An 11292-nucleotide genomic window follows, 5' to 3' on the forward strand; every position below is an offset into this window, starting at 1 on the left:
CCTTACTACTAGGTCCAAATATAAATATAAGCAGGCTGGCCAAGTACGAAATAATGAAAACTATACCTGATATTCTCCACCTCCAAGATCTTCGATAGTAACAAAGCCACTGTCAGGAACAAGATCCACATGATACCTATCCACATGGTTGGAGGGCAGGCTCCAGCACAGAGAAAAGTGTCATGCAGAAGTATTGAAGGCTTTAAGTTTCTAGGATTTTCCAGTTCTAATACTGAAAAATAGTGGTTTAAAATAGAGTTTTTCTAAAGTTCCAAAAAATGAAAATCAATAGTCTGAGGGTTGGGTTCCAAAATAATTAAGTGTAGAAAACAGTACATCCTTCAAGTTATCTCTTTGTATATCTGTAACACCTAGTTTTTAAGTACAATGATCAGAAATAATATATCAATTTATGTATCTATTCCTAGGATATCCTTTACTTGTTAAAAATCTATTGAACATTTCTAAATGTTTATTCTCTAATTGAAAAATTGAACCATTTTAAGACAAAGTAAATGCAAACTATCCAATAACTGGAAATTTACCAAACAGAAGATAGCTGGCAAATAATGGCCAAAACCCACCAAATTTTTCAAAAAGTAAGCATTTCTGATGAATATGTGGCTAGGAAAAGGCTAATTTTTATATTGGAAATTAAATACAATTTCTCATTTTTATTTTTATTTTTTTTTTAATTTTTTATTTTTTTTATTGGTTGTTCACAACATTACAAAGCTCTTGACATATCATATTTCATACATTAGATTGAAGTGGGTTATGAACTCCCAATTTTACCCCAAATGCAGATTGCAGAATCACGTCGGTTATACATCCACAATTTTACATAATGCCCAATTAGTAATTGTTGTATTCTGCTACCTTTCCTGAGAAAAACCTATTGTCCTAGCTATTTCAACGTAACTATTTCTACCTTTGCTTCCACTGCTTTTCAAAATTTTGTTTGTGCTGCCTGTACCTCCTTAAAGGGAGTTTTTCACATAAAGTTCCTCTGATTGGTTCCTAATGAGTCAGGTTTGCACTCTGCCTTATCTTTAGTATAGAGAGAGACTATGAAGCCAAGCATGTGAAAACATGCCTGATACAGACCCAATCTAACAGCAAAAGAAAAGAATATGGAATTAATCATTGAATTCCACTTATTTTAAAACTTCACTACCAGAGATTTGGCAATGGATATATTGGAAAAAGAAAATGTATATTTCCTTAACAAAATTGATAGGGCATATTATAAAAAAATTAAACAATCAGCCAATTTCTTAGTATTTTAGAGGGAATATTTTGTAACAGGTTTTCTTTTATTTTCTTTGACGAATTTCCCTAATGCTTATAACATATCTTCTCCTTAGTACCTAAATCTGATATCAATTATTTACCGTTCACTCCAATATTCTCAAAGATAAAGACATTCTCTTGGCATCATCCCCAGGTTTTCCATGTAGTGAGCACTGCCATTTTCTGGTAATTTTTTAGAAATATTGTAAACCCAGAATGAAAGATCAGAGGAATATCCAGTTAGTAATGGGTAGGCTTCCTTTCTTGTGCATAGCTACTGGGGGTTTTTTTCCTAGAAAATTCTGCACACATACATATTTCCTCTGTATTTTCAAGCTTAAGAAAAGAGGGCTTGATTCTCCTTACCAGCCCACACTGAAAAACAAAATCTACCATGACGACCAGTCCAACCAGCTACTCCTCCCCAGGACTGATTTATGTGAAGGTTAACATTTTTTCATGGATCCCAGAAAGTAATTAATGTCTATGAAGCTATAAGCAAGAAACTATAAAATAACTGGAGGAGACTTTAGAAGAAAATGGAAGATGCAAGAAGCGAAAGGCTGATTACGGGGATGGTAGTGATATGGGACTTGGTTTTCTAGGTTGTGGTTTAAGATTACAGTGAAGGACTCTTGGCTAGGAATGAAATGTGTCTCACCAAGAGGAAGAATGTATTTGTCTGGAAATTTGCCAATCTGATTAAGATGAAAAGTCTAGAAGCTCCACAGGAATTAAGTAAAAATCTTTGGATAGAAGCACTAGAAATGGAAAAAAAAAATTGGAATAACTAAAGAAAGTCAAACCGAGTTTATGGGATCAAGCAAGAAAGTGACACAGTCTGGTGATTATGCAGACTATGTTTAAAGATTTAATTTTTTTTCCCTAAATGCAATGGAAAGTCACTGAAGAATTTTAAGCAGAAAAGCAATCTGATTCATGCTTTTTGTTGTTGTTGCTTTAAAAGATCATTTTGGAATATGTATATGAATTGGGTGGAGACAAAAATGGCAGCAAAAGACTAATTAGTAGGATTTTGTGATAGTCTAGACAGAGAGGTAGGGGGAGATGGAGCAATGCCAAAGTCATTATTGAGAAGTGCAGTTTCCTGGGTATGAGCTTGAATATACCATTGACTAAAAGTAGACTCCATAATATGTGATATGCTCTTTATGGAATTTAATGTCCCCAAAGGCAGGTAAATACAAAGCAAAAATACTATTCTCGACCTAATTGTCAAGAACCAATAAAATCATATCATAAAGTGGAAATATCTGGAGTTTAAAGAGAAAAAATATCATCAAATCAAATTTAATTAGGGCTAGGAAAAGGAATTCTACTCTTAGTTGTTTATTCAAGATTGTAATTTCCTAAAACCTAATCCTCAAATCTGATATCATTAAATAGATGTTCTGTGATCAAACCACTTTGTCAAATAACTCCTGTTTTAAGTTAAACAGCTTTCTTTTATTTCAGGATATTTCAGAGCCTTGGATATATGCCAGTGGGTCATGTGATTGACTAAAGCAGCACAGTCCATGAAAGTCACATAGGCGATTTTGGATTTTTGAGTAGCCATATTTAAAAAATAAAGAGAAACATGTAAAATTAATTTTAATAATAAATTTCATTTACACTAATATGTCAAAAGCATTATTTCACATACATCAATGAATAAAATGGTTTTGTGATCATTATCTATTTCCTATGTATCAACACTGTGAGCAGCTTTGAACATGACATTTAAATTTTTTTATTTCATGATATAATAAATACTATAACTGATAATTAAATCTCAGCATAAAGGCTTGTAAAATAAAAATCATTAACCCTGAATAAGTTAATGGTATAATGTGAACTGTGTTGAACACCTTTATATATTTTTATGTAACATTTATGACATGTTACACATACTAGAAATGTTCCTGATAATGACATCACCTTGGTTGATTTTTCCTCTGACTAAATTTTGTCTCAGTGAGCAAACCCTGCCACTGGCACCAATAGCACTTCCTCCTATACCCATACATAGGTGAGAACATTTTATCACACTCTCTTCAGTCTTTTATACCCAACCACTTGTATCAGTGCTTACTACGGACTGATGCGATTTACCTCCTCGGGGACTTCTGACCATTTTTGAACACAAATTCTGATTGGCACAATGGAGACGGTCCTGCTGGCATCTAGGGAGGAGAGGTCAAGGATGTTGCTATATATACTACAATGCACAGAATATGGTCCCACAACAGAGAATCACTCAGACAAAAAGGCCAATGGTGCTAAGGTTGAAAAGCCTGCTGCAGACTAACACTTCAAGAATGGGTCTAATTTTAATGTGTTTGATTGTATACTTTACCCACTGTAACATCTAGAAGAAAAAGACATTTGACGCTTAATTTAACATATGTGCTCTTTTGGAATTAGTAAAATGTATAGTGTCTAAAAATATGTACTATAAAAATATTTAAAATATTTATAGAATGTTTACAAGCCAAAAGAAATGCCAGAGATCATCTAATCCCAACTTCTCAGAAACCTGATGCCCTACAATAGTGGGTAACTTGCCTAACAGTACTCAGCTAGTAAGTGTCAAATTTAGGAGTAAAGCTAGTATATGAATTCTAAACTCATTGCTTGCTTTGCACTACCATATACATATCACATATCAAAGAATAATAGTGTATTGTAGGCAGAATAATGTCCCTCCAAAGATACCTACATACTGAACCTTGGAACCTACAAATATATTATGTCACTGGGTAAAAAGTACTCTGCAGATGGAATTAAGATTAAAAATCAGAAAATTGGCCCCTGGACCTGTGTGGAGGTGGTGTGAGAGCGGGAATAAAGAATTGCTGTTTGAACCTACAAAAAAAAAAATCAGAAAATTGAGATATTAACCTGGATTTTCCAGGTACAACCAGTCTAATCACACAAGCCCTTCAAAAATAGAAAAGAAGATAGAAGAGTCAAATATAATGGGGGAAAAACTTAAGGAGATTTGAAGCCTAAGTTGATCTCAGTCCTCTTTGTCGGCTTTAAAGATGGATGAAGGGAATCACAAGTCAAAGAATCAGGCATCCCCTAGAAGTAAGAAACAACTCAGGAAATGATAACCTCTGTCCTATAATGCCAAAGAAATAAATTCTGCAAATGGCCAAAATGAGCAAGTAAATGGATTCTGGTGTCAAGCCAGGAGAAGGGAACACATCCTACAAATACCTTGATTTAGCCAGTGAGAACTATGTTGGATTTCTGACTCACAGAATAATGCAATATAAATTTTTGCATTGGTACAAGCCACTAATATTTTGGTAATATTTACAGCAGTAATATAAAATTAAGAAAGTGCACAACAGTCAAAAAATAAATGTCCATAGACCACATTATTATCATATGTCTCTAATTTGTGTGTCATATGTGAAAACCATAGCCTTAAAGATCACTTAAAGTAATCCTCATGTGTTATTACTGAAATCTTGTTATGTTTTGAAATATTGCTAGGTTTTACAGCTGTACTCATATTTAAAAATTTTTCTTTGAAATATCCCAAATATGGTTTTGTTCTCTTGATATGTAAAGCAAATAAAATCTTGCAATATTGAATTACTTTACAGTTCAACAAATACAAAACACTTTTACCTTCATAAATTTGCATGAGTTGTTCCCTTTCTCTGTGAACCCCCCCCCTTCCTATATGCCCTCTTGTCAGATTAGCAAATTCCTAATACTTACAGATACAGCCAGCCTTAGAGAGCCTCTTCCATCCTGTCATGAGATCAGCATTTCCTATTATGAGCAACCACAGTAAATTTGAACGTACTTCCATTGTATCACCTATTGATTTGACTTATACCCTATGTGGTTTTTTTATTATTATTGGTTGTTCGAAACATTACAAAGCTCTTGACATATCATATTTCATACATTTGATTCAAGTGGATTATGAACTCCCATTTTTACTCCGTATACAGATTGCAGAATCACATCGGTTACACATCCACGTTTTTACATATTGCCATACTACTCTATGTGTTTCCAGGCTTGTATTCTTTACTACTCTTTAGCTATCTAAGACTGTTTTTTCATGTATACAGCACATATTAGAACATCAAAGGAAAAAAAAGTTTTTAGGAGAATAGATTATCCCTAAATCTACAGCCAAATTTCCACTAACTAGAAATTGAGTATGTTAACTACACTTATTGAGCACCACTACATGCCAGACAGTTTCATGCCATTTATATTTACATATTATTTCAAAAATCCTCAGATATGCTAATAAAGTGAATTTTTACCATCAGAAATATTCTATAGATTATAAGTTTTCATATTTCAAAAAATTGAATTTTTTACCTTAAATAATACAATGTGTACTATAAACATGAATTTTTAAAAGATCACAAAGCATTTGTATGCCTTCTACAACCCTAGTAAATTTGCCACTTCGTTCAACACTGCCTTTTACCCTAAGTACTGTGAAGTTACATTTGTTCATAACTGTGTCCTCAGTCATCATTCCCCAGATAAAATATTCGTCTGAAAGTGTTCTGTTTAGTAATAAGTGAACTTGGTTGAAATGCACATTAAATTTGCAGAAATAGTCACAGCTTTTAAGATTAAGCCACATGTTCTAGACAGTTCTATTGAAAAGGTAAATTATATGCAAATAGAAATTGTACATACAGATGTAAAATAAGGCAAATGTGAATAATGTAATTTAAACACCTATGTGGTAATCCTTGAGTTTACTTGTGTATAATATCCTACTTGTTCAGCTTTGCAAGTAGAGAAAGGACATTATATACGGGTTTTAATTCAAGTGGCATGACACACTCCCTAGTTTCCAAATATCTTTCCTCATTAATCATAAATCATTCCTTTAGACTTGTGTTTGTAGCCATAAGTATTCTTAAAAGATATAATCACAATTTTGATGGCTGAAGATGAATGAGAAGAGGGAGCAAGAGCCAGGAGGAAGGCAACTCTGAAATGTGATCCTTCTCAAAGATTTTATCATGGCTGTATCACATCATTTTTTAAAATATTTTTAACTGATGCATAAAACACAACATTATACATATTCATGGGGTACTGTGTGATATTTCAATACTTGAATGCATTGTGCAAAACTTAAATCAGGTCAAACAAACTGATCTCCTCAAACATTTATCATTTTTTTTCTGATAAAACATTCAAAATCCTTTCTTTGAGCTTTTAAAAATAAATAGTTCACTATGGTTATTGTTTAATTTTTAATCCACTCATCAATGGAAATAATAGTTACTTTCACTATCATTTAGTCTCCATTGAGAGAGGACTTTGCAAACTTCCCCCCAAATATTATAGCAAATACTATTATTCCACCCATGCCAAACTTACAAAAACACTATAATTGATAATGAATATGTAAGTTTATTATGACTGATAATGAATTTGTAAGTTTCAGGGAAGGAAAAACAGAAGACTCTGCTTATGACTCCTAGATCAGTAGAAAATGAAATGTATTTACACAATTATAGCCTAATATGTGTATGTGTGTGTATTCCAAGTGTATGATATGTATAGCATGTAAATACACATACATTTATACATTTGGCTTCAGATTATTAAAAACTCTATGTAGATCTTAATATATTTAGATATACAAATACTTTTCTTTAAAATTCACTGTATTTTGAGATCTTTTAAACATATTCTTATCCATTATTATTCCTTAATTATCAGGCTTTATGTTTTTATATAGTTGTAGTCTTGCTGAACCATATTATTTTTAAGGATTGTAAAATGAAAACCTTGTATTTACTTACCTCTAGTCACTTTTTTCATTACAGACACACTGTAATCTTTGCCTCTTACTGTCTTCACTTGAAACACAGTCCACACCAGGAGTCAAATTTTTAACTTTGACTTTGTTGACATAAAAATTACTTTACATAGCTTATATTTTCTAGATGTCACACAATAGGATATCTAGAAAAAGAGAAAAATGAATGTTTGTTTTTTATCATTTAAAAAGGATTAATTTAGCACCAACTTGTATTATTTGTATTTTCATAAATGAATACTGCAAGGTAGGAGCTGTGGTACTTCCTACACACTCAACTGGTGCTAATTAAAGCTGAATTCATGTGGTGATAGCACAGTAGACTGACTCAGAAGTGGGTGCACAAAAAAAGACCAATAGTCTCACTCTTTTAAATTTCATGCACAATGTATATGCAGCATTTATATTATGGTGGAAATAGATACTGATGACTTTCACATGTGTGACATATATGTACACACATAGGCATACTATCAGTATTATACATGTTATAAATGTACTGATTAGATATACTTAATAATGATCGAGACTACTTCTGTTGCTCAAATATTACATACAAGTGCATTTTAGAAACAGCTAATCTTTAGGGCCAGTGTCTACAACCCACTCTTCCAACTCTGTGTAAGCAGGAGACTAGGGAAGAAAGCAGAAATGAATAGAGTCCTGAGTTCCTGGTCTTCTGGTGAACAAATTCCATGGTTTTTTTTTTTTTTCCTGACTGAACAAGAGATGATAAACAAGATGCTTCTTCGCATACCCTGCATTCCAGTGAAATGAGGAGAGCCCCATGTGTATCACTATCATGAATTGTATACTAGAGAGATAAATCTCCTAGTTACACAGGTAACAGACCTCTTGTTCAGCCCCTGTAGGTAAAGGAAATTGGAGTGAGAGAAAACTGAAAAAGCATAGTTGTGGACAAATGTGTACACCCTCTTTTACCCTGGTAAAAATGCCAGCATCTCCCATGGGTCAAGAAAGACCACATGCAGTGGTTGGGCTTGAATCATCTTACCAGTGTCTGACCTGACAAGCCTGGCCTTTGTGCAAGGAAACTCCAGGGGCAACTAGCAGCTGGCTATTCTGGAGGAAACAGGCAACAGGAGTTGAAGCCAGTTATTGGTTTGTGGCATCATAGAAGTAGGCAGTGAAAATAAACTAGAGTCCTCCAAAAAATTCACACATGTACCTCAAGAAAGGGCCCATACTTGGAGAACTATTAAACATATGCCATTGAAAACCAGTCCATGTTAATCAGAGGCATAGCAAAAACAAGAGAGAGAATTTCAAAAATAGACACCTGGAATAGAAAAAGCACTCCAAATTTTTGTTAAAGGATGAATGATAAATGTCAAACTCCATGCTAAAACATCTTTCATCATACTGTGGGCCAGGTCAATCAATTATTCATTAAAGTTTGAGAATAAGCATGGCTTATAGAAAATTTCAGTGCAGTGATTTGATAGTTCTTATACCCTGGAGATTTTTCTTAATCCACTAAAAGCTACTTATAATAATCTTTATTCTTTATCACTCCATACTTCATGCTTGTAGTATGGAAAGAAAAATATGACTCAATGAATAAATCATTAACTTACAAATTATTCAAACTTTATTATGCTTGGAAAAACACCTGTGATATGAATAAAACAAATTTCCTGGGAAAACATGGTTATCACTGTTTTATGGGAAAAGTACTTTGGTACTGAAGGAGAATAACTGTGGGATCTAGAAGACAATCATTGCTTATCTATTGATAAGGTGTCACTGATAGTAACATTGCTTGCCTGACATATGGAAAGACGGAAAGGGTTCATAGAATGCTGAGAACTTTTGGTATGAGGAAGGGTGGTAGGAGAAAGTATGTGCCTTAGTAGAATATCACCTTAATGGAGTGCTAGGTTCAGTCACACTATGAGTCATGTGAAAGCATCAATGAAAGATAAAAGGAAAAGAATCTGTCTGTAATGATTTAAGCATAAAATCATGCAACCAAATTTTTAATGCAATTCCAAAACTACAGAGTTCTCCTCTCCAAAATGAACCTAAAGCACACATGCCTAATAGAAACCAATTGAAGAAAATGTAATTTGTGCTTTATTTCTACTTTTTAAGGGTAGTATGGAGACCTGGGATAATTAATTTTAAATGAAGTGAGAAATGATCCCAATTATGCAAGTGCACTTTGCTGAGTAACCAGGATACTATTGCCTAATTCATTAAAATTTAACATATAATCTCATTGGCTGAGAAAGACTCAGATAACCATTAGTGACATAATATAGTCCATAACAATAATATGAACTCTAAAGATTAATATGTCCCCTTAAAGTCAGTGTCACTTAAAAACAGAGACATACTTACCATCCCCTGGAAAGCATGTGTTCATATAAATATCATAAAAAGTCATTGTAAGGTTATACTTTATCTAACAAAAAATAATTGTATGACCTCCATTAACCCCATGGAAATATTGTTCCATTTGGCATGTACCTTGAAATATGAGAATTATGACAGACAGATAAGGGTAAGAAATGAGAATCTTTTACAATTAACACTGAAAATGCTTGGACTTTTCATTACAGATTACTTGTACTGAATATAGGAATGAGTTGAATCACTCAAGAAAAGATGGAATTATTCATAGCTGATTTATTGCTCAGGATGCCCCTAAATGTCATGTGACAAATAGAATACTCACTCCTGACTTTGTGACCTTGCTAGTATAGAATACCCCTTCTTCTTTTCCATGAGCTGAATCCTACCTGTTTTTGAAAGTTCATCTTAAGTTCAACTCTTTCCTGATAATTATATTCAGAACAGATATCTTTCCTCTGTAATCACCTCAAACATATGTGATAGTGCTGGGTGTGTAGAGTTTTATTTATTAAGCAAGTATTTATTGAACACATACTAAAGAGCAATCATTATTTGAGCATATAGGAATGCTATGGCAAAGACAGAAAAGGCTTCTGATTGTAGGGAAGTTACACCCCAGTGTTGGCATCTGATAACAAGCAACTCAGTAAGTAAATTTATAATTCCATTCAATAACAGGGTTGCTAGAAAGAGAGGTTTTATCTATATTTGGTAACCACGGAAAGAGAAGAGAAAAATATATGTGAGCTGAGAACTCAATGATGGGAAAAAGTCAATCAAAACTGGAGGCCAATTTTCAAAGGGAATGTGTATGCATATAGTGCTGATGGCCATGTTTGAGGAACAAAAAGAGACATATATGGTTGCTAATTTAGTAGTAATACAGGAACTTTTGGGGCTGGATAGTTAGATAAAGATCCAATCAGGTGAGATCTTGGAGACCATGGCAAGTTTAGACTTTATTTAAACAGCAATGAAAATCCACTGGAGAATGTTAAACCAATGTTATATGAACTGTATGGATATCAAGAATGGAAACAGAGAAACCAGTTAGGAGGTGAGATCCTGCTGTGAGTGTCACATGAGTTGCTCGTGTTGGTAAAAGAAGATAAGAGGAGTGCAGCAGAGATGGAAGAAGTGGACACATTCAGAGTCTATTTCAGAGGTAGAAATGGCTAAATTTCCTTATGGATTGAAATAGCATGAATTGAAGACAACTGAGCAGGTGACTGCAAGACAATGTCTTCTGATAATTGTGTGGCAAAAAAAAGGTAAGAAGGAATTCATTATAAATTAAGCCTCCTAATTATGAAATGAAAAGACTAAGTAAAAGATAACAATAATTCGATCATTTATTCACTGAAATATTTAAAAGAATTAACTCTCGCTATGCATTGGGCACTGGTCTCAGTAGTGGTACAAAAACTGTGGTTAAAGAAAATGTCTTTGCTCATGTAATTTACCTGTCAGGGTATTTTCCAAGCACATGATCTCATTGAATTATCTCAACAAGTCTATAGAATAGACAGTGATCTCCATTTGACGGCTAAGAACTAGGACCAAAGTGGATAAAAACTTAAGTATGTTAGTACTTGTGCATAGATAATACCAATAAAGGATATGATAAAAGTAACACAGAAAAGGGAAATTTCATGTGTCAGAAGATGTCATTGGCTGCTAGTGGGTTCAGAGAGGCTTCAAGGAAAAGTGAGAGTTGAGCTGGGTATTGATGGATCAACCTTTGCCATTCCTCCACTTTAGCATTAAATCCAGATGCCAATAGTCATGCT

This window comes from Ictidomys tridecemlineatus, chromosome 6 (assembly GCF_052094955.1).
Source record: "Ictidomys tridecemlineatus isolate mIctTri1 chromosome 6, mIctTri1.hap1, whole genome shotgun sequence".
Taxonomy (NCBI): Eukaryota; Metazoa; Chordata; class Mammalia; order Rodentia; family Sciuridae; genus Ictidomys; species Ictidomys tridecemlineatus.